This window comes from Rhinolophus sinicus, chromosome 1 (assembly GCF_057876585.1).
Source record: "Rhinolophus sinicus isolate RSI-liver-muscle chromosome 1, RSI-T2T, whole genome shotgun sequence".
Classification (NCBI taxonomy): domain Eukaryota; kingdom Metazoa; phylum Chordata; class Mammalia; order Chiroptera; family Rhinolophidae; genus Rhinolophus; species Rhinolophus sinicus.
The window spans coordinates 73502608-73526115 of record NC_142501.1 but is presented as its reverse complement, the minus strand read 5'-3'; the positions used below and the strand labels follow the sequence as shown (position 1 = coordinate 73526115).

Genomic DNA, 23508 nt, shown 5'->3' with positions numbered 1-23508 from the left:
GAAAACCCCCAACCCGAGCATTCAAAAGCATACACCCCAGACCATGAAATTGCCTTTCATCCTTTTAGCTGCTTGAATTGATTTCAGGCTACTAACCTGGATCCTTGAGGGAGGATCTTTAGGAGATAAGCTCCTTTTTTTTTTTTTTTTCTAATAGTACGAGACCCTGCCTCCACTTAGCAATTGCTTTTGAAAAGTTCTGAAACAGACTGCTAAACTACATTTTCTTTCTGAGACTTCTTTAAGACCAATGGCATTTCTGTGCTTTAACAGTTAGGAACTCCAGGGAGAAGCTCCAAAAAGAGCTTTGAGTTGCCAGCCAAAACATCAGGTGCTGAACTGCTGACAAGAAAAGGCTTTCCAAGAGTGATCTACCAGCCTGCATTTGCCTGTGCTCTTTCAAATAGCCATAATGTTAATTACCACACCAGCTACTGAACTACTTACTCTAGGAAGGCCTTAAGTTTGAATGAAGTATACTCCTACCCAAACTGGAGGAAATAATAGTCACCACCAAACTGCCAAAGGTCTCCTAGATCTTTTTCTAGGCATATAGCCATAAATAAGCAATGCGGCTCTAAGAAATGTAATTAAGTTGCTTAGGTAAACAGAGAACAGCCATAAGTGGCCTTTAAAAAACATCACTTGTGAGGGGAAATGTAAAAGGAACAAACAATACGTAAAGATGAAAAGAAAGTACATATAAGAATAACTGGGGAAGTTGCTATGAGTGGCAAGGTGACCTTCATTTGGAGTAACAGTTATAGACAGACATGTGGAGTCCATCACTATGGAGTCCATCGCCTCAGGAAAAAAAAATACTAATAAGCTAAATTTTCAAATTCAGGGGACCCTTACAAATACACCGCAGATTACTGCCTGAATTTGAAAGTAGAAATGAGGTTGTACCAGAGCACGTCCCTGTTCTTAGGATATTTCAGCTGAACTTACACTGAAATGGCTACAAAAATAATAAATGCTTATATAAGAATAAGGAGATGTGTGTGTTTCTTATTCTTACATAAGAATGTGTCCATATGCATATATATGAAGAAAGAGGATGTAAATGTGATAAATGTTAACGAAAGGTGTATATAGGTGAATATAGGTGAATTGTAACATACTTGTAACTTTTCTGGAGTTTAAAATATTTTTCAAAGTAAAAAGTTTAATCAAGATAGATTGATAAAATTGCTGCAAAGTAAGTTACACAAAGGCACAATATAGGAAGACCTTAAAATGAGAATCTGAAAACAGGTTTCGGTCGGTTCTAAAAACAATTAACAGGATATTGGTGACATGTTTCCCTCTTGTATCACAATTATTGCATTAGATCTGTGACACACATATTTCAACACATCATATATTCCAAGTAATGCCCTATACGACTCTGCAACATGGTGACCTTTTTAATATTCTTCAAATTGATTTCTAGGCCATTCCTGCGCCCCATTGTTTATAGCCTTGGTTACCTAGAAGAAAATGAGCAAGACTGGCCAGCTGTGAATCCTGTATTTCTGTGCTCATCAGTGCTCAGAATTACATTTCTGTCTCGCTCCCAGAGGCCTCATGACAACCCTCATTGTTGGTCTGCAGAGCAGCACCAAGAACCTTCTATAAAGACAGATTTAAGACCTGTAAGCAGTTGTGTGAGCTCCTCAGAGGTACTCAGTTGAATGCCAGTAGCAGTGGACTTACACTTTTCATATTATAAACTATGACAGTTGAATTGTAAACCTCTAGAAAATGTAGACGGCACATAACCCTTGAAGCCATGATCTATCCAGATTATTAATATGTATTTTCTATCATTAAATCACCTTTACCTATTATTTTCATAATTTTCTTTTCCCCATAAAAATGTCCTTCCTTAGGCTAAATTTACATGGAAGCTGATTCCCCTGACCCACGCTATGGTTTCCTCTAAACACCGCTGCAACAAACAATCCCTACCGCTGAGTCACACCCAGATCATTAAATAAGAGGAAGCTGGCACCTGCCTTAAGCTTTATGACTTAGAATTTCCCAGCAAACATACATTCCCATAAATAACCAAACAAAAAATTAAATCAAAATATGCCAGGTGTATTCAATTTCTTCAAGGCAACTGCCCTATTTCTGTTAGAACAATCCTGATTTTCTAGGTAGTGGGGAGAACAAAAGATTTTGATTTCCAGGATTTGGTCAAGCCTTACTTGCACAGATTTCTTATCTTTGGGGAAAATAAGCAAAAATTGAAGAACTGGCTGGCATGAAAATAAAATGCAACACAGAGTGATATTTTTCCACATGCCAGAGGATATAAAGAAAAGATAAAGTGAGAAAAAGTTAATCACTCTTGCCACACATTGACAGCATAAATCAAAATTCAAGATGGGCTTGGTAATAAGAGAATGTTTTCCTTTCCTGTCAGAAATAGAGAATCAAGTAAGGGAACTTCTACTTGAGTAGTTCAATATATAGAGAGAAGAATTACACATCCAGTCATCCTTAGCGGTGAATACAAAGCCATATTCTTAAGGACACTCAGTAAGTACAAAATAAGTCATACATGGAAAGCTAGTGTCACCCCTCAGTTATTCAGCCCTATAGAGAGTCTACCTGAATACGTGAAAAGTTCAGAAACAGGATAGTTTTGTTCCTCAAGTCAACAGGTCTTTGTAAAATGTATCTGCCCTAATAGGAATCCTGTTTATTTCTTCAATGTATTCAAAGTTCCAAGTCCTAAACTGGAAGTTATATGAAACAGGAGAGTGAGAAAATAGTATTGAACTCTTGTAGTAAGTTGGGGTGGGAAGACATCACTGAAATTTTATTCATTTTTTTCCAGTGAGCACAGCAACAAGAGTGTACCGAGGGATTGATTAGGGAGTAATTCCGTTAGCTTCCATCCATAGGTTCTTGGTTTCTTCTAGTGTTTGGCAAGGTGCCTATGGGAACTAAAACACCACCACGGACCAGCTTATTGATTGGCCTATTCCACCTACAGAATATTCCCTTAACCATCAGTGTTGGGAATTCAAACATAACAAAGTCAACTTATTATAAGTAATTTGGATAATGGACAAATAGAAGATGTAGCCCTCCGGCAAAATGCCAGTTAAAAATAACATAAACACAGCTTTTTTCCCAATGACTTCAGCTATTCAAATCTACTTATCACAACTTGCAATTCAAAAACACTCAAGCTACACATTATATTTTATTTACTATAGACAGATATAGACATGATAGATAGATAGATAGACAGACAGACAGACAGACAGATAGATATAAAGGTATCTGAATCTATACTGTGAGTCTGATTTACTGCATAAAAGACTTTTAAACCTCAGAGTTCCTACTTTATTGTATGTGAGGTTCAGTGTACATGTCTGATAAGAATGAGCTGTCATATTTCTGATTTATCTGTTTCATTAAAATCCACTATTTAAGTGCTTCCTTCTTGGCATCTTAAATAGGATCAAAAACATGTGTATGAGAGAGTATGTGTGTATACACAGATTTTAATTCGATTCAAACATTTTCCACTTCTTAAAACGTCCTTATCAGCTTTTAAGGACCCCAACTCTATTTATGACAAACCAAGAAACTTTGTTTTGAAACCCCTGATATTTCACTCACTGTATAACTCTTCTGCATAAACACTTGATTCAGTCACAATATGCAATCCGAGGTCTCGAACGGAAGGAGAGGGACTGAATCACATGATATGGAACGCGGAGTCATATCTCAGCTTCTGTAATAACTGTCAGAAGAGAGCAGATGTGAAATGCTAATGTCTGTCTCCTTGATATTTTGTAGACTAGTGAAGTTTTCCTAGTAATTTATAAACTTGTTGAAGTCTCAAGCACTTAGAAAGCCATTTTCATTCCCAACTTAATCAGGATTCTTACCTAACAGGGTGACACTTACTATTTCTCACTCTGTTTGTTCTGTGTTAATACCAGTTATCATTAATCTACGGGAGAATCAAAGTTTATTTAAGTCTCCCACCTTTAGGAGTACACAGTCTCCAGTTAGAGCGATGCCACTGGTGCTAGTGAAGATAGATGATTATATTCTTTACAAGAAAATTGCATGAATATCTCTAGAAACATCTAGATAAGAACAATTTCTTTCTTGCTAATGCTACCAAGTAGGGTATGAGTGGAGAAATATAGATTGAATGCTGCTCTTGCCCAAAGAACATTTCATTAATTTAAAACTGAAGCAAAACTGAGCAAAAATCTCACAGAGAATGAACGACATATAGATGCTGAGAAAATATGTAGTCCTTAGAATTAACTTCCTGAACTGTGAGATCCTTAAGAAGTGATAAGATTTACATGATAAAAAGCTTAGTAATTACAGAAGGCAAGTTCCCTCAAAGGCAAATGGAAAATCTTGGCAAAGCACATCTTTTGAACCATATATGAAAGTCTGACAATTAAGTTCACGATCTGTTGTACCGATATTGCTAAACTTTTTTGATATCAGAGGATTATTTGTTATGAATTTTTACCAACTGGACAGTTAACCAAGTTTATTATTTGGAAGTGCTGAAAAGGCTAAGTGAAAAAGTTCCACGACCTGAACTTTTCACCAACATTTCATGACTCTTGCATCACGACAATGTACCAGCTCACATGACACTGTCTGTGAGGGAGTTTTTAGCCAGTAAAGAAATAACTGTATTGGAACACCCTCCCTACTCACCTGATCTGGCCCCCAGTGATTTCTTTCTTTACCCAAAGATAAAGGAAATATTATTGAAAGGAAGAAATTTTGATGACATTCAGAACATCAAGGGTAGTATGACGACAGCTCTGATGGCCATTCCAAAAAAAAGAGTTCCAAAATTGCTTTGAAGGGTTGACTAGGTGCTGGCATTGGTGCAGAGCTTCCCAAGTGGAGTACTTCGAAGGTGACCATGGTGATATTCAGAGATCCCGAGTCTGTAGTCAGGATTTATGACCATTTTACTACATTTTAATTCTAAAAATTTCACCAGCCTTTCTGCAGGCTGTTACATTCTGAGGTCTGTGGGAGGTTTCCAACTCTGTTTCAAAGTTCAGAAAAGAATAGAGTTTATAGTACATTATTTCTGTAGATCAAATTTTGAAATTCTTCAAACACTTTAACAGGAACTCCATGATGATGTAATCTCCCCATACAAGTTGATTATATTTGTGTCCAAGACATCAAATATTTAAAAATAAGTTTGAAAATAATTGTCAGTATTATAACCTATAATTTTGTGATTTGTGACTTTCCTAGCACACATATAAAGTAATTAAGACGTAATACAATGACACATATGGTTCATAAAGCCTACTCAGATTTCTACCATCTTGAATATAGCAAAGACCTTTACTTCTTGCTTTAACATTGTAATTTAGTAATTCAAATACAGCATTTTCTTCAGATGGTTCAGATTTCCTCTTTTTAAGATATTTTATAATTTTGTTAAAACATTGTTTTGCCAAACTGTAAATTTAAATGAGTGTCAGGAGTTCTCATGTGATAGAACAGTAAGAAGGAATCTCTTAAGAATAATTAATCAATCAGCAAATTTTGTGTGGACCTACAATGTGCAAGGGAGAGTAACTCCACTGCAAGAGATTACAAAAATTATACAGAACCAGCATGCACTAAAGGAGCTTTCTGTCTACCTGGGATGACAGCATATAAGAAGGAAACATTTAATGATTTAGAAAATATACACTTCATATGAGTAGTCTGTCATTAACAATCAAATTTTGCAACCATAATTTGGATGTTTTGAAGAAATGGGGTTAAATTGATATACAGACACTTGATGAGAACTTATAGAGCCTTGATATTCAAAATGTGGTCCAAAGGACCAGTCCCAAATACATCACCTGGAAGCTAGTTACATATGCAGAATCTCAGGCCTCAATCTTAATTTTCACAGGATCCCAATATCAATCATATGCCCATTAGCTTTGAGACTGTACTGTTATGGAGGGAGTAGTCCTTGATCGTGGCCTGAAAGAACAAAATAGGTAAGATTATAGTCATAAGCTGAGTACAGATAGTGAAGAGCTTTCAAAGTTCAACTGAATTCACTTTTGCGTTTGCAGTGATCAGCCACAAGACATATCAGAAGAGGCAGATGAGGAACAGGACACAATTAGAAAACAACAACCTGAAGAAGACATACCCTGTGTTCTTGAGGTTGCAGAGTAAACACACCAGAAGAACAGATTTTGCACATCTGACCCATGGATGGCGGACAGGGGTGGTAGGTAGAGGAAGCTGGAAATCTGTGTCCTACTTCTCTGTTTTGCAAAAAAACGGACATGTGAGGTACCGCCTGGTCCTTGTTAGAAAGCTTGTTAATTAGGTAGATTCTTGTTGTTCAAGTAGATTCAAAATATGCAGCGTTGTTTTTGTTTGTTTGTTTTGTTTTGCTTTGTTTGGTTTTGGTTTGGTTTGTCTGAGGAACAAAGTCCCAAGATCTGGATTCTTCCTGAGATGTAAAAGTCCCCTTTTCAGCCCAAGACCCCAGAACTGGGGTTTATAGAAAGGGTAACAGTATAACATCCCATTCAAACTAGGACACATTTGAGGGTAAAAAAGAAAATTATTCAAAATTATACCAGGGTAACAGGTGTAAACTAAGACTCTCCTGAGCAACCCTGTACCCTATAAATTACAGTGTGCTTATACAAGAAATTGGTATGAAATGCCCTAAAAACTCAGAATGTTAATACAATGAAATCTTTCACTTTTTTAAATAATACCTTGAGCCCCTAATTTCTTCATTAGTAGGCAGCCCTGTACCTTCTTCTTTGGAACCCTCCCTCCATCAACCAAAACCTCCAGTGTTCACACAGCCCACTTACACATCCAATCGAGGGAAACATTGGAGTCTTGTGCATTGCTTCTCGCTGCTATATGGTTGGCCCGGTTGAAGCTGGATTCTACAAATCCAAGAGTCAGTGCCAATCCACGGCTGAAATAATAACTTGATAATCCAGAGCCAAGTTCAGGCCACTGCAGCTCTGCACGGAAGAAGGAGTCTGCTAACTCAGTGCTAAGGATAAAAGTGTCCCTTGGGTGAGCTCCCAAAGCTGTCGCTCCTAGCTTTCAACATTTTGAGATTTGGATTGGTTCAATGTCAACCCCTTCCCCCCAGAAACCACTTTTGTTTCCATCCCCAGGGTGTGGGGCTGTTGTGGATCTTACATTCTCCAAACACAAAGATGTTACTCTTCCGAGGAAAGTAACACTCTGTGAATCACTTTTACCCTTTATTGACGAACCCCTGTATCTTTGGAGGAAAATGAAGGTCGATGATCCTTTTTAGGGTTCAAATTAAAAATTTTGGCACTTCTCTTGAAATTAAGGAAAAACCGGTAAACTCTGATAGGATATTCTGCTAGTCACAGATTAACAGAATTGAAATGTGTTTCCTATCTGCCAATGGGTGTCATTGTGATCTAACAAAGACGTGGGAAAGGTATTAACATTGGTTTGTGGGACAAAAATGATGAAATGTCAAGTAGAGCCCTTTTCCAAGAAAAGCTTTACTAAACCTAGGTACCGATTAGGCTTTTTAATGGACCAAAAAGTAAAATTGGAAAAGAAAAAGAAAAGTTAAGTGTGAAACAAAGTTTTAAATCTGAATGACGAGAATAATACTGATGCCATGAGCAAGTGAGAATTAAGTTAATGCAGCTAACTTAAAATAAAAGAAGATTAATTCTAATTGAGAAATGTTGGATTTGAACTAACAGTAAGACATCCAAATGGAAATGTCTAATGGATGATTTGAAATTTAAAAAGTAGACCATGGTGAAGAGATTAGAAGTTACAAGCCAGAGTTGGGAGTCTTTCACTTCTTCGAGGATTGTAGCCTCGTGGATGAGCTCATTAAGGGTAAAGAGCGGGCTGAAAAGTATGAGTCACCAAAGAAATCAAAGAAAGTATGGTCAAAATGATAGCAGTGTTATATTGACTTGGAAATGGAAATGAATGTCAGTATAACACAGAAATCTGAAAAGTGAGATAACATGGAAAACCTAAAGAGAGAAATTCAACCAATGGAAGTCAACAATATTAAATGTCATGAAAAGATCACAGACAGAGTGAATATAAAGCCTTGGATTTTATACAAAGGAAAAAGCACACGTATTTAGGTGCCAACTATGTGCTAGGTGCTTTTATTAGTATAAAATATTTCAAGAAGAATTCAGCAGTGTCCTTGGGTGTGGAGACTAAAGAGAGATTTTGGGCAAGAAAAGAACTGACTGAGAAGTACAAAGTAGTGCCTATACGAAATAGACGAGTCAGGTTGGACTTTTGTTTTGTTTTGTTTTATTCTCTTGTATCAATATGGAGCAAACCCTACTTGTTTGAAAGCAGGGAGGAAGAAACCTACAGGGAGAAAGAATGGAGAGGATATGACAGAAGGGAAGTGACTGCAATGGTAAATATTGAAAAGTTGAAGTTTTAATATTAATTAGCAATAATTAGCAATTTTATGTTATCTATGAAAGAGTTCATTTTATTTAATTATGCATGGAATGAGTCTATGTTTGTGTACCAGCTCTCCTCGTCTCCTTGCCCTTTGCTTTTATGGTTTTACATGCTTAAAAACAAAGTCTTTTCATTCTATTATACCCTTGTGAACAATTAAACTCAGTTTACAAAGAAATATAAATTTTGAATAATCAGACTAATTGTTGACCCAAGTATACATTTATAAATTCTTTTAAAAATCTACCAGGGGATTTCAAATCTTCCCTAATAAACAACCAGATGTTGCTCACATAATTTATTATAATAAAAAATTTTAAAAAGGTTTTATCGTATAGCTGTGTGATACTCCTACTCCCCCCAAATCATCTTGCCTCATCAGACATTACATCCATGTATCTGTGAAGTAGAATAACTACCAAAAAGTAATTTCCTTATTTTTTGCATTACTAAGCTCTTTCCAAATACCAGGTATTGTAATGCAGTATTGTAAATTGGCAGTTTATTTCCTGTATTCCAAGTAAAATATTGTTTTATCTACACCAAAAGACAAGTCCGTTCTAGTCCTCTTCATTCGTCTAAGCACTGGCAGCTCAGATCTCTAGGCCAGAGACGCAGTCTCAGCTGCATCAGCTGCTCCCTTGACATCCCCTTGGCCATCCTCCCAGGCCTAAATGTCCCTTGGGCAAGATAAAATTTCAGTGTGATAGGATATCATTTTCTCTTACAATTAAATCTTATCCTAGACATGCAAATGCAATAGCAACTTCATCTCTGCCCCATAGCTGGCCACTTTTGAGTGATGATTACCAAGTAGAGTTATTTCCTCAGAAACAAAAAGCAGAGACTGTCAAATGAATCACACATGGGTATTTCCTCATTGCACTCAGAAAAGAGGCAAGTGGGCTGAAAAAAAGCAGTAGCTCTTGATTTCATTGCCACATAAAATACAAAGCAGAGCAAAATTCAGTCAACAGCAACAAACCAACCTAGTCTTGGTTGGGCAACAGAATTAAAAATAATTGAAAATAATAAAATGATTGAACCAGTGTCGATAAATATTTGTTAAATTTAAATTCAAACTGACTTTTCTGACTTGAAAAAGATGAAAATGCAAGTGATATAAAAATTATAAAAGTATTTCAGGAGAAATACCCTATAGCTTTCTCACAAGCTTGTTGAAAAAAATCTCATGAAATATTGATGTATGTAAACCTACTTTAAAAATTATAAAGTGCTATATAAATTATATAAATGTTATTATTAGCATTAGAAAATCCAAGATATTATTATTTAATGGTCATTACTATTAGCCACAGTTTATCATAGGCCAGTTATGAAATTCATTCTAAATAAATGTTAAAATGTTTGGAGGTGCTTATGTTTATATCCATGAAGTTTATTTGTAAAATAAATTTCAGAAATCTCCCTATTAAGGCTTAAGGATAATCAGTTGTCAATTGTAGTGTGTTACCATTTAGAAACCAGTAAATCTAGAAAATTTCTAGGAATACAAATTTCAAAGGTAATTTTTTCCTTCTTGTCATTGCAAAATTATTCACCAAATGTTATGAAAAATTTTTTTAAAAAACCCTTTGTTACACTCTCCCTATTATGCCTTTTCTGAAGTATTAATGTTAAATAATTATAAGGTTCTTTTGTGCTCTTCTTCACTAACACAAATTATAGGCAAAGACTTCAAAATACTCCAAAGTGCTTTTCAAAATTAATGCGCATACAAATCACCTGGAGATCTTGTCAAAATGTGGATTCTGATTCAGTAGTGAGTTGGGGCCTAAGGGCCTGAGAGTCTGCATTTCCAACAAGCTCCCAAGGGATATGAATGCTGTTGATCCAGAGCTAGGCTTTGAGGAGCAAGAGTCTAAAAACAATCACCAAGGTTGGGTGCTGTATTCGTCAGCGTTCTCCAGAGTATCAGCACCAACCGGGTGTGTGTGTGTACACACACATATTTCATACACACACACACACACACACACACACACACACACACACACACTTCATCTTAGAATCAATGGAAATATAGTTATTTCCAAACTTGTTTAACCAAAGAATCCCTCACTTTTTAAAGAACTCTCTCAAGGTACTAGTGTTTCCTGAATCTTATTTTTGAAAAATATGCCCTTGAATGTATTTCTTCTCTATACCACATTACCCTTTGGCTTAAGGTGACTTAAATGATTTACTTTTTTTTTTTTGAGCATATATCCCTCTGAATAAGAGATTATGTCTAGTTCTTTATCCTCTGCCCTCCCCACAGTGCCTGGGACGCCTTTCATCACTAAAAATAACCGTAGGCATTCAACAAAAGTTATTTGGTAAAGATCCAGGACTAACAGCATCATAGAAATAATCCCAGCCTGCTACCAAAACAGTTTCATTCTTATGCTCTGTCTTACAACTAAAACTTTCTTCCTAAAAATGTCTATCAAAGAATTTCTTGCCTTTTAATCTCATGTAAATATTCATTTTTCCTGACATATTGCTACTTCAGCGATCATGGGCTGGTGTTCTAATGGGCTGGTGTTCACACACACTTCGTAGTGAAACAGTATGAATTCTAACCATAGCCCTGCCATTTGCTGACATGTAATCCTCCAGAGCTCCTCCAATCCTCCATTTCCCCATAAATCAAATGAAGATACACTTGTCCAACTAGCTTCACAAGGCTGTGGTAATAATCATTAGGAAAAAAATGTACCCCAAAGCACCCTACAGGCGACATAGTGGTATCTCTGCTTTTATTATACACATGACATTAAAATTCCCTTCAACCCTCCATTTGGCTTTGGCTTTGTTATTCATCTGAGATAAACTATCAGCTCCCCAGAGGAACTCTATGAGCATTTTCAGAGTATACTTGCCACTGAAAAACATCATTAAACAGTAATAGTCATGAAATTTCTGAGAACTATTCTATTTGCAATAATAACCATAAACATATAAAAGTGATTCACCTGCGGCTTAGGGAATCCATTCATTGTGAACATCCTAACTGTATTAATTAAAAATCAAAGGTTTGTTTTTGTCTGCAATAGAAAAATATAGGGATAATAATAATAATGAAAGCCTCTTCATTACTATTAAAGAACTCCAAGTATGAAATTCTTTGACTGACATTCTCATTGGAACTTTATAAAGCTCTGTGAAGTGTTAGCATCACCAAGAGGCTCATTGCCTGGGGTCAATACATGGTCTTGCTCCCAAATTCACAGCAGAGCTAAGGGTTTGTTCTCACAATGCCAGGCTTTCTCATTCTTCGGGATTTCTCAACCTCGGCACTACTGACATTGTAGGTTAGATAATTCTGCTTGGGGACAGGGACAGGGGCTTTCCTGTACATTGTGGAAAGTCTAGCAGCATCTCTGGCTTCACCCACTACATAGCAGTAGCACCTCTGCCCAGCTGTGAACAAACATGTCTCTAGAAGTTGCCAAATGTCCCTCGAGGTGGGGTTGGGTGGGGGGTGGAGGCAAACATCTTGAGAACCTCTCACACATCATGCCACCTTTAGAGCAGCACTTTTATAATTTTTCAAATATTTCTCATATGACTAATCGTACTGTTGTAGGTCAGATAACAAGGATAACTTAGAATCAGAGGGTATTAGTTTCCGGTGTCTGCCATAACAAATGACCACAACCTTGATGGTTTAAAATAAGACATGCCATTCTCTCACAGTTCTGGAGGCCAGAAATCTGCAATGACGGTGTCAGTAGAGCCACACTCTCTCTGAAGGTTCCTGGGAGAAACCTTCCTGGCTTCTCCCAGCTCCTGGTGGCGCCTCGTGTTCCTTGGATTGTGGCTGCATAACTCCAATCTCTGGCTCTATCTTCACATGGTCTTCTCTGTAACCTCTCCTCTTCAGTCTTTTATAACAACACTTGTCATTGAAGTTAGTGCCCAAAGGAGAATCCAGGATGATCTCATCTCAACATCCTTTAACTACACTTGCAAAAAACACTTTTTGCAAATAAGGTCTCATTCACAGGTTCTGGGTAGCTGTATCTTTTGGGAGGCTAACATTCTATTCACATCACAAAGCATATTTTTTTCCTAAGAACTTAAAACACTTTCTGGATAATCTATCAGGTCATTAATTTCACAAATGCTCTAGAAAATAGAAACAGGTAAGAAACTGAGGCACAACGAGAAGCTAAGGTCCACGAGGTGCAGATTCACTAAAATAATCTTCTAGTCCATGTCCAGGGCCTTTCCTATTGGATCGATCCCAGGATGGTTGAGAGAACCAGATGAATTGCATCCTGTTGTATGAGCCATACAGTTTTCAGTTGAGTTCTGGTGGGAAGTTGAAAAGCAAAAGAGAACACAGCTAGATTTTCAGATCCTTTTTTTGTTGATTTCTTTTTTTAAATTAGCTGTAGATTTCTAAAATCAAGATTTCCTGGAACCTGATGAAAGAAAACAAACATGGAACTCCATTTAATAAAGTTGCTTGCCAATGTGTAAGCATCTTTTAAAATCCACCCTTGTGTGTGTTGCATGTAAATTTTTAAAAATCTGTGGTTATAGAGTAATGAACAGTTCAGAGCATTGCCTTTCAATGCACAATGTTAACCACACTCATATACAGAGACCGATTCTGCAAGAAACTATGAGATCATGCTCATTTAACAGAGTACAGTCACAGAGTAATGGTCTGCTGATTTCTCCAAAATATTGCATTTCTTTTTCTGATACCTCTGCATTTTCATTCTAAGCGATGTTGACATTTTAACCAGAGTATCCAGTAAGTTATAAATCACCAGCAGACACCAAATGACTAAGTTACAAAATTACAACCATGATTTGTATAAAAAGCCTTTTTAAATATATCATAACTGAATAGCCTCCTACTTGATTTCTCTTGCAATAGTTATATTCTTTCTTCTAAAGGTTAGCATAAAGATGGCCAGTCACACACTTACTCTTCTGATCTCTGTTTACAACTGTAAGTTGAATTCATCAAAATTATATCCTTATTACATTCTTTGTTGCATATCCTAGATTTTCTTTGAACATTTTTTTCTTCTTTAATAAAAAGTAATATATTCACAGGGTTTCAGTGGTTTTTAAATAGCAAATAGGATATACGATGCAAAGTGTAAATTACCTACCCAGCTCGGGTCTCCATTCCAGTCCTCAGAAGTAATCAATATTAGTGTAGCTTTGAGTGTATCTTTTCAGAACAATTTTACATACACTCAAGCCTCCTTTAAAAGAAAGTCCTTTCTTTCTACTAAAACACAAATCATTCTTACTTAGTAAGAGTGTTCAACATTTTTGTTTTAGACCACACCTTCTGACAGGTTGAACACCAACCTACGCCAAGTCTTCTGAGTGGCCTTAATCAAATCTTTACACTCAGCAGGTATCATCTCACAACTTGGAAAAAGAAATGTATTTTAAAAATATCATATTAACAAGTAATCCTCAGCAAGCCCTACCCTTAACATTCTGTTTACCATAATCAGCTCACTCAAACTTTATCCCTTTTTAATTTTCTTCTCAGAGAGAAACAATGTATCTTCTTAAAATCAAATTTCAAGTGACATACCTTTTGCTTCAAAAATAAAATATCCCCAGGTATCTCTATTATATAGTCCCAGGAATCACTAAATCCTTATATTTACTTTGATTTTTCTTTTAACGGTGGAGGTTGTTAATAAGCTTATCTATTAAGGAAAAAAATCTAGAGGTGCACATAAGCCTGATTTAGATTTATGCTAGATCACAATAAAATCACACACTACAACTACAGAAGCTTAAACAAGGCCTGAAAGAAATTAGGCAAGATTTAAAGCAGGTGAAAGTTTAGCTTTGATTAAGAATCATAAACGGCATAAGAACTATTCTTTGGTGACAGCTTCTCCTTGCCTTCTGCTACAGATTTATTGTAAAAAGAAGCATGACAGGGCCTAGTGAATGTTGTATAATTTTGTCAAGGTGGCTGAGCCTAAAGCTTAGGTAACCCTGCGGGTATCCAACAGAAAGGGCCAGGAGGGTGGGTATGGTTAGAAGATCTTGCATGATTCTGATTCCCTCTCTCTCCTCACACATGCCCATAATACACGTTTTTAGTCAGGTCCTTCAAGAAGCAGACACCAAGACAGAATGACATATTTAAGAAATGTATTACAAACCTACCTGTAAGAGGAAATGGGGGCAGGCTGGGAGGGCAGTAGGACCTTGATGCAGGTATGCCTGAGTGGAGAGAGAGGAGAAGGAAGGAAGGCAGGTTGGATGGACGTGTTTTACTCTGTAGTACATTCTAAGGAAAGTTTGGTGAGGCCATGGTAGGTGGGGTTTGGGGCCACTGTCACCACAGGAAGGTGTGTAGAAAGTCATCAAGCCAAAGTTGCCTGTCAGAGTTGCCCCACATCTCCCACGGATAGGCCTGCCTTAGTATCCCAGGCGTGCTCAGTCATTGGCTGAGAGCAGCCTATGAAAGGCATGGCCTCAGCACAAGCTTGCTGATGAATTGCACAGCTTAACATCTGGAGCCCTCACTCAAGCATGCTCCCTGCAATTGGCAATCTGAAGAGCTCATTCTCCTGGCACACACGTACCATCTCAGATGAGACCTTTCACTTCAAACATATTTTAGACTGATCTTTAGAGCCATACACAAATAAAATTGAAAATGTTGTCTTTGTTTTCAATGTTTCAGCATGATTCCCCAACTCCAAGGTTATCCTCAACAGAAATACTTCAAATTCTAAACATTCCCTTGATCAACAAAGCAATTCTCAATAAATTAATCCACACCAAGAATGGAATGATCTCTATGCTTCCAGCTTAACTCTTCTTAAACTTGCCGAGTTGTTTTTAACTTGCCAAGTTAAATGGATCTTTAATTGGTAGATACATTTTTATTGAGGTAAACTTTACATAAAGTAAAATACCCAGGTTTTACGTGTAATATTTGAAGTGTTTTGATATTACACTTCTTGTAACCACTACTCCACTCAAGATTTAGACTACCCCAGAAAGTTTCCTCATGCCATCCTCCAATCAATTCTAACCTTCCCATAAACAACCACTGTTCTAATTTCTATCACCAGAGATTAGTTTGGACTCTTCTAGGATTTCCTATAAATGGAATCATACAGTGCATACTTTTTATGTGCCTGGCTTTTTCCACTTTGCATACTGTTTTTGAGATTCATCTGTGTTGCAAATGCATTCAGCAGTTAATTCTTTTTTTTTTTTTTAAATCTGAGTAAGATTCTATTGCATGGATATACTACAGTTTGTTTGCTTGTTTGTTTATCCATTCACTTGTTGATAGACATTTGGGTTGTTTCTAGTTTGGGGCTATTATGAATAAAACTATTCTAAACATTCATGAGGAAAATTTTATGGGGATATATACAGAGGGTGCCAAAAAATGTATACACATTTTAAGAAAGGAAGAAAAACTGTATTAAAATTGTAATACTAAAATATACCAATAACAAAAGATGAATACAAGTCATGTTTATACATTTTGGGGGGGGGGCACCCCAGGTATTTTCATTATTTGGGTCAATCTGGGACATAGGTAGGTGTATATGTATTTTATAGGAAAAGAGTTTTCCAATGTTTGTGTCATTTAAACTCCACAACTGGTGGAATTTTGAGAAATATCCGATGATATTTTAGGCCTTCTGTCAAATCACGACAGTCAAGTAATTTCAGATGAGCAAAAGATTAACCCTGGCAAGGGCGAGAGAAAGAAATAATGTATATATCTCTTTCTTCTAGCCAAAGCATATAGCTGTTCTAATACCCCATTCTACTGATGGGAAAAGAGAGTTGAGGAAATAGCAAAGCTTGCCCAAAGCCAAACAGCTGATAAGTGCATTCAGGATTCAAACTCTGCTCTGTTCCTTTTATAGCAAAACCAATGTTTATTCCCCCTAACAAACTTCCAAAGCACAGTGTTGGAGGAACCCCAGCTTTAGCAAGAGTGCAAAGGCTAAGAGAAGAGATTCGAAATGCAGTGGCAAACTTTCCTCTGCTTACCACAGAAAGGGGGGTGAGAGACCATTAGCTCTCCCTTACTGACCCTGCCCAGGTCTGTTCTTCAGTTCCATCCCCTGTCTAGAAACATAAGGGATTTGTCAAGAACCTTCTGTCCACCTTATTTGTTTATCCCTCCTCCCCAGTCTGACCCCAAGAGATTATTTTTGTTTTTAATTATTGTTATTGCCAATGAAAAGATGAGGAAGCAGTCTCTGTTTACATAATTTGTCAAGGATCACACAGATTAGTGTGTCTTTCTCATTCCTCAGTTTTTGGCTTCTTGAGAACAGAGATTCTTACTGTGTTCACCTAATATCCTCACTGCCAAGCAGTGTACAGACTAAAGGCCAGGCACAGAGTAAATGGTGAATCAGTGAAAGGAAGGTTCACAAACAAGCTTTCTGGCTTCAAGTTCAGAAGTCTTTTCATTGGCAGTAGAAACTAAATCCTTATTTTTTTCCAATTTTTAAAACTGGAGGCTAGATGAGATGACCTCTAAGATTTTGTTCCATTTAAAAAGGCTAGGATTCCATGTGTCAGCACTTCACACAAGCCTTATTGGAAAAGACCCAGCATTTTTCTCCAACAGCACCTTAAAATTACCAAAGGGAGAAACCTGAATTTTTTAATTCAGGAGAGGAATCTACTGCGAGTAATGAGTGAAACGTCTCATGAAATCTGACAAGAAACTAAGAGCCCATCCAAAGCTGACATTCAGTACCTCCCTCTTTTCAAACAGCATAAATATCAGATTTCTACTTTGGGTGGGGTGACAGAAGTTCTGGAGAAGTCATTTTCATGAAAAATATAAGCAACTTATTTTCATATGTGATAACAGCATTCTAGGAAAAAATAGAATCCAGAAATATAAATTAGTTTAGGGAACAACCGGAAGAGAAAAAAACTATGCACCACCCATAAATCAACACTGAAAAATAAGAAACACCTATCATCTCTTGATCGTACATCCAACTCCAGAGTGTCCCCTAATAGAGTCATGAGCTTTCCTTTGGGTCTTGGGCATCTCATGGCTGTAGTGTTCTGAGCGTTAGAGCATTGCCACCTGCCTTGTATAAGAGTAGGCATTAGATTGAAGATTCTAGTTTAGCCAGGTTGTTTTCTCTAATATCAGCCAAGGATTCTTTTCTAAGGCCAAAACTCTCAAAGAAATGAAACCCTCCACTTTCTCTTCTGAGTGGAAATCATGCCCATTCTGCTGTTCCAAACCATGTTTACATTTTCAGCTCACTTAGGCAACTGATAAAAGTCCCTTTCTTTTTATGTGAAATACCAATAAATAATTAATTAGTCAATCTCTTTATTGAAAAAGTATTGGGGGGGCCAGAAGGCTCAGTTAGTTGGAGCGCAAGCTCTTAACAACATGGTTGCTGGTTCGATTCCCACATGGGCCAGTGAGCTGCGCCCTTCACAACTAGATTGAAGACAACGGCTTGAGTTTGGAGCTGAGCTGTGCCACTCACAACTAGATTGAAAAACAACAACAACACCAATGAGGATGACTTGATATCCTGGAAGAACACACTGCTCCCCAATACTCCCCAATTAAAAAAAAAAGTATCAACAAAATTTAATCTGTGGGTATAGATCACCATGAACAGTAAGCTTCTCTGATCTATTTACAATTTAGTGGAATCTGCAGCTTTCAATCCACTGGGAATATAATATTACCATGTTCGAAGTGTTTTCTTAGACACAATACTCAATCTCCCATCAAGCTGAATGATCTTACCCACGATGATAATGAAAAGACCTCAAAGGTCCTTCAAGTAAGCAATTAATACTTTTAGAGTAGACTGATTTATCTCTGCATTTGGGAAGGTTTCAGTATATACAAATTGTGCCTTCATTCTTCAGTTCAGATTCCTGTTGATCCTGAAAAGAAAATACTCTTGCTCCTGTGGATGTTAAAATTGACCCTATTTTTATGTCTAGGGTAGCTCCGATTTGGCTACTTGAGTGTGTTTCCCTGTATGTGATGACAGGAAATACTATAATTAATGTCCTAAGAAGTAGTAGCTTGAACTGAGAAAACAAACCAAAGACAAATTATACCTTTTTAAATGGACCCTCCACCTGTAAGTCCTTTAATTATGTCAATGGCTTTTCCTTATTATTAGGAAAAAAACAACCCTGGGAAGCCACCCTTTGGTAGTGCTTCTTTTAAGTCCCTTCCTCTCCAGGGCCTCCCACCCTTCTACCTGCAGCTGTGTGTGATCCACCATATACCCCTTCCTCCAATTTCTCCAACAGTCTTCGCTTCCTTCCACCTCAGAGACCTCAGACATGCTGAAAATCTATCTCCACCCGTTATCCCTAGATGTCCCTACCCTGCAAATGGTGAAGGGCCCTCTTTTCCTTCCTTCAGATTTCAGCTCTATTGAAAACCAACAACAATGACGACGACTTGATATCCTGGAAAAACACACTGTTCCTTCAGGAAAGCTGTCACTTTGCTCACTTACCATTTTGTCATGTGTTTCTCCTTTATTCTACTTAACCAACTTGTCATTTTAATTTATTTATGCAATTCTTTGATAAGTATCGTCATCCCCATTGTGAGGCAAAAAACATAACTTTTGTTGTGGTCATCAGCACATCTGCTGGCACATAGTGTTCAATATATATATTTACTCAAGAAACTGAATTTCCAAATGTAATCTACATAAAGCATATTTTAGTAAGGAAGCCCCTAAGCAAGGATAGTTACAATGTATAAAGAAATGCCTGTTTCCATGAAAGACATTGGAGGAGAACACTAGTAGAATTCAAAGGGAAATCTAAATAATCTCGGCTTTAAGGAAGACAAATTATGCAGTTTTGTTGGGGGGAGATAGACGTGTATAAAAATTCATTTAGTGATTCTATGTCAAGATCCCTGGTGTTTGCTCAGTCATTTATATAAAAATGACTCATTCTTCCTCTCAAGCAACAAAAGCTCAAAGTCACATTCAGAAATGTCCGCAGCACAGTTATTGATCCTACATTTGGATCCGAAGGAAAATATTTACAAACTGTGTATGAAAGATGTTTTCCTCTAACTTGCCTTCTTACTCAGGACCAATAAACATCCTACTTGTATACCTCAAACCTAGAAGACACAGGTAATTTAGCTGAGGTGGTTTACTCAATAGGCATAATAATCTAGAAAGACTAATAACATATGAAAAGCCAAAAATTATGATGGAAAAATTCAAAAAGCCAAATACTATGGAGGAGGAGTGTTAAAGAGCCCGCTAGCCAGTTTCTGCCACAGTACCCCACATTTCCTGACCCCACATTGTCCTGTTCTGGGATGTCACTTCTTTGCATCACGGTAGCATGTCAACCTCCATTTATGGACTTGCTTACAATTATTTATCTGTTTTTTATCCCTAAGTGTATTTTCTCCAACCAATGTGCTCTGCACAATATTTGCCATGAATTAGTTATTAACTCAGAATGCCTTTTCTCTGTCTGGCTCTGACAACCTTCTGCGTGAGTCTGGCTGATACATATTTGTGCCCTGCAGTGAGTAAAGGGTGGTTGAAACAGCCTCTTACTCAGGGAAAAGGGAGCTAACTATGGCCCTTATCTCCCATTGTGTAGAAAAACCCCACTAATAATCCTCCTCAGTTGCAACAATCACAAAGCGTTCCTTCCTAATCCTTTTATTGCCTTATTTTACAAAAAGTTACTAGCATTTACGGCTGTTTATTTGTTTTTATCTGCACCATCTGGGAACCTTTACTCTTCGAGCATGACTCTTCCTTCTCCAATGTACTGCTTCCCTAGGCTCAAAAAGTGCTACTAAAGAATAGCCTCAAATGAATTTGTGTTTCCTGGATGAATTGCCCTAGCATCTTAAAAGCTTTACTTGCATTCATGTATATTCAGCTCAGGAGAGTGGTTAACCTTTACACTTTTTTCCAACCAGAGAAATGAAAACATAACTACACTTTTAATTTCGTTTCAGTGATAAGAAAATTAAAATTATTTTACATTAAAAACCTTAACATGGTCTGAAAATCTCAACAGTTTGTGTTTTTTTTATCATCTGAAATGATTTTAATGGATATTCTCTAGTATGCCTTTAATACAAATCCATTTTTGTTTTATTGAGGTCAAAACTACATTCTCTTCTCTTGTTCCCAAGGAGAAGGAAATTAGCTAAAAATTAGCTCACTGTGGTTGTCTTTGCTTTATATTGCCGCATAACGGGGAGGGCTAACTAAAGGGCAAGCTGATACCTTGTAAAGATCAAGCACTTTATATTAGACCACAGTTCCTGTGATGTAAAGGGAAAATAAAAACGTGGGAAAGAAAATCTATAAATAAATGAGTCAAAGAACCATTGAAGGTACAGAATATTGAGTTTCAGAAACTCATCTTAAAAATTAGCGTATGTTTTATGTATAACTGCATTCATTATTAAACCACACACAAAGTCAAATTTGAGTGCTGCATTTCCCTACATCCTCTTTAGCTACAAGTAGAGCTAACTATAAATGTATATTTTCTTCCTATGGGTATCATTTTCCTAAGAGCTTTAAGCCTATTCTATCATTTCAGTTACAAGGTAACTACGTACTATACACATACGCAGTACATACACATATGTAAAGCATAATTATGCTTTACATGATACAAATACATAAATATATGATACATCTACATGACACAGATACACACACAAAAACGAACATCTCTCATATATGCTGGATATTGGAGGTTAGCTTTAGCTTTCTCAAACTCCATTGTATCTTTCTTCTAGTTGGAGAGGCTAGAAAGCCTAAAACTAAATATTCAGACTCTCTTGAATCTAAGTTTCTTGATGTAAATTAGGTTATGCTAATTGATGCCCCTATGTGAAATCTGGGAGACAGAGAAAGGGGAAAATATTGTCCTGTTTCTTTTTTCTTCTTTCTGCTGGCAAGCCATGCATAAAAATAAAAGTTACTTTATGCAGCCCCGATCCAGCCTGCTCACCAGCTGCCTAGATGTTAGGAAATGGTTGTGTCAGCGTCTTCTACCTTTCTGATCTTTGGATCATAGCAACGGGCCCATTCTGCAGATTCCTGGGTGGTGAGAGGAAGTTGTCCACAGCAGCAGCTTCCTTACAGACCTAGTCTATCACAAATGACTAATCTTGGGATCACAGTTATGGGAAGGGGGTATGTTCTTGGACTCATAGCACCCTCTGTAGTGTTAGAGGTGGTCGCTCCCTCAGTCAATGAAGAACTGGAGTGGAAGTCATTCCCGGAGGCCCATCTTAGAAATCACTTCTGTCTTCCTTCTAATAATTTACAAGCATAAAATTTCATGTATTAGATCCCTCCCTAATTAAAAGCATGGAATGTTTTCATACCTTGCACTGAACCCTTACTGATGCAATGTATGACATTTTATGTAATTGTTCAGTGTGGGCAACTGTTCTCTGTCTAGCCTACTTGCCCATGTCTGCTACACCTCGTGCACCTTCCTACCAGCCTGCTCATCTGCTGATTCAGGATAATTCGGTCCCCTCCAAAGCTCTACAACAAATTTTCTGTCATCCAAAGAATTCTAGGGATGTCTTTGTCAAAGAACTTTCTCTCCCAGGTCTTTCTAATTTCAGCTTATTCTCTGATGCTTTTTGCTGCATTCCGACTTATATCCTATCTCTGTCTCAACCCTGATACCACTTTTATGCTCTAGATATGTAATGATATATATTTTCCGTATTTTGATGAAGTAATAGTTTTCATCTTCTATCTTGGGTAAACATAAGTTTTACAATAGATCCCTCTGCTTTGGGTTTATGGAAAAAGAGTAATAATAACAACAACAAAGTAACAAAAACAAAGTCATTCAATAGGTTCTCCATTCCCTTTGTAAGAGAAATTGCCCTATCTCAAAGGTGAATAAGTGGTCCAGAATTAGATCCAGGAAGAATTACTGAAAAAAGAGAGAGAGAGAGAGAGAGAAGAAGAAGCAAAGTCTGTGTTTCTTGCTGTTTTTCTCTTCTATCCTTGGAACCTTGGAAAGTCATCAGGGATTTTTCTACATCTTCATTCTTCCCTTCTACTCCTGGCAAGAATGACAGGGACAGAGCCTGTCAACACTGTGAGCTAAGACTCGCATGGCAGACTGGAGGAGAAAAGTCTCTGTTGCCTTCTGGCCCCCATGCCATGAGCACAGAACGGACTATCAAGACTACTAGTATCAAGACTAATACGATACCGCTACAGCAAAGAAGAACAGCATCTCCAAAGACCTCTGGTGGCATTGAAATGTTATGGCTACCAGAAACCTTTGAAATACTCATCCATTTCTTCTTTCTCTTGTGCATATCTCAGCCACCTCCCTTACCACATGCATTATATATTTTATTTCCCAGGGCCCATGTCATTGCCAGATACATATTAATTACAATATAGGTTAGGTGGCATAACAGCAAAGACACCTAAAAACACAGTTTACTCTTTTCTTGCATGAAATTCCAAAGAGGTGGTCAAAGATTTGTATGGCAGCTTAACAATACTGGGGACCCAGGTTCTTTCTATCTTATTGCTCTGCCATCTTCAATAAGCAACTTCCATCACATGATCAAAGATGGTATATTAGTTTCCTATTGCTGCTGAAATATTACCACAAACTTGGCGGTTTAAAACAACCCAGTCTCATTATCTTGCAATTTTGGTGGTCAGAAGTCTGAAATAGGCCTTACAGGGCTAAGATAAAGGTGTGAGCAAAGCACCTGGAGATTCCAGAGGAGAATTCTGTCCTTGCCTTTTCATCTTCTAGAAAAGACCTGCATTCCTTGCTCCTGGACACATCTCTTAGACCTCTGCTTTGGTAGTCACATTTTCTTCTCCAACTCTGACTCACTTGCCTCCCTCTCTTTCTTTAAGGACTCTTGTGATTATTTTGGGCTCTGCTAGATAATCCAGCTTAATCTCCCCATCAAATTCCTTAACTTCATCACATCCTCTGTGCCATGGAAGGTAATATATC

At 37.4% G+C, this 23508-nt stretch overlaps 1 long non-coding RNA gene across 1 annotated transcript in view; it reads right to left on the bottom strand.

Moving 5' to 3' along the window:
• Positions 1-1204: 1204 nt before the first annotated feature.
• Positions 1205-23508, bottom strand: part of LOC141568548 (uncharacterized) — a 201090-nt gene continuing 178786 nt past the window's right edge. Inside the window, exons 5-6 of the long non-coding RNA XR_016022375.1 lie at positions 14656-14712; positions 1205-12920 (exon numbers count right to left, since the gene is read on the bottom strand). This is a non-coding gene — a long non-coding RNA (uncharacterized LOC141568548). The remainder of the gene's footprint in view (positions 12921-14655; positions 14713-23508) is intronic.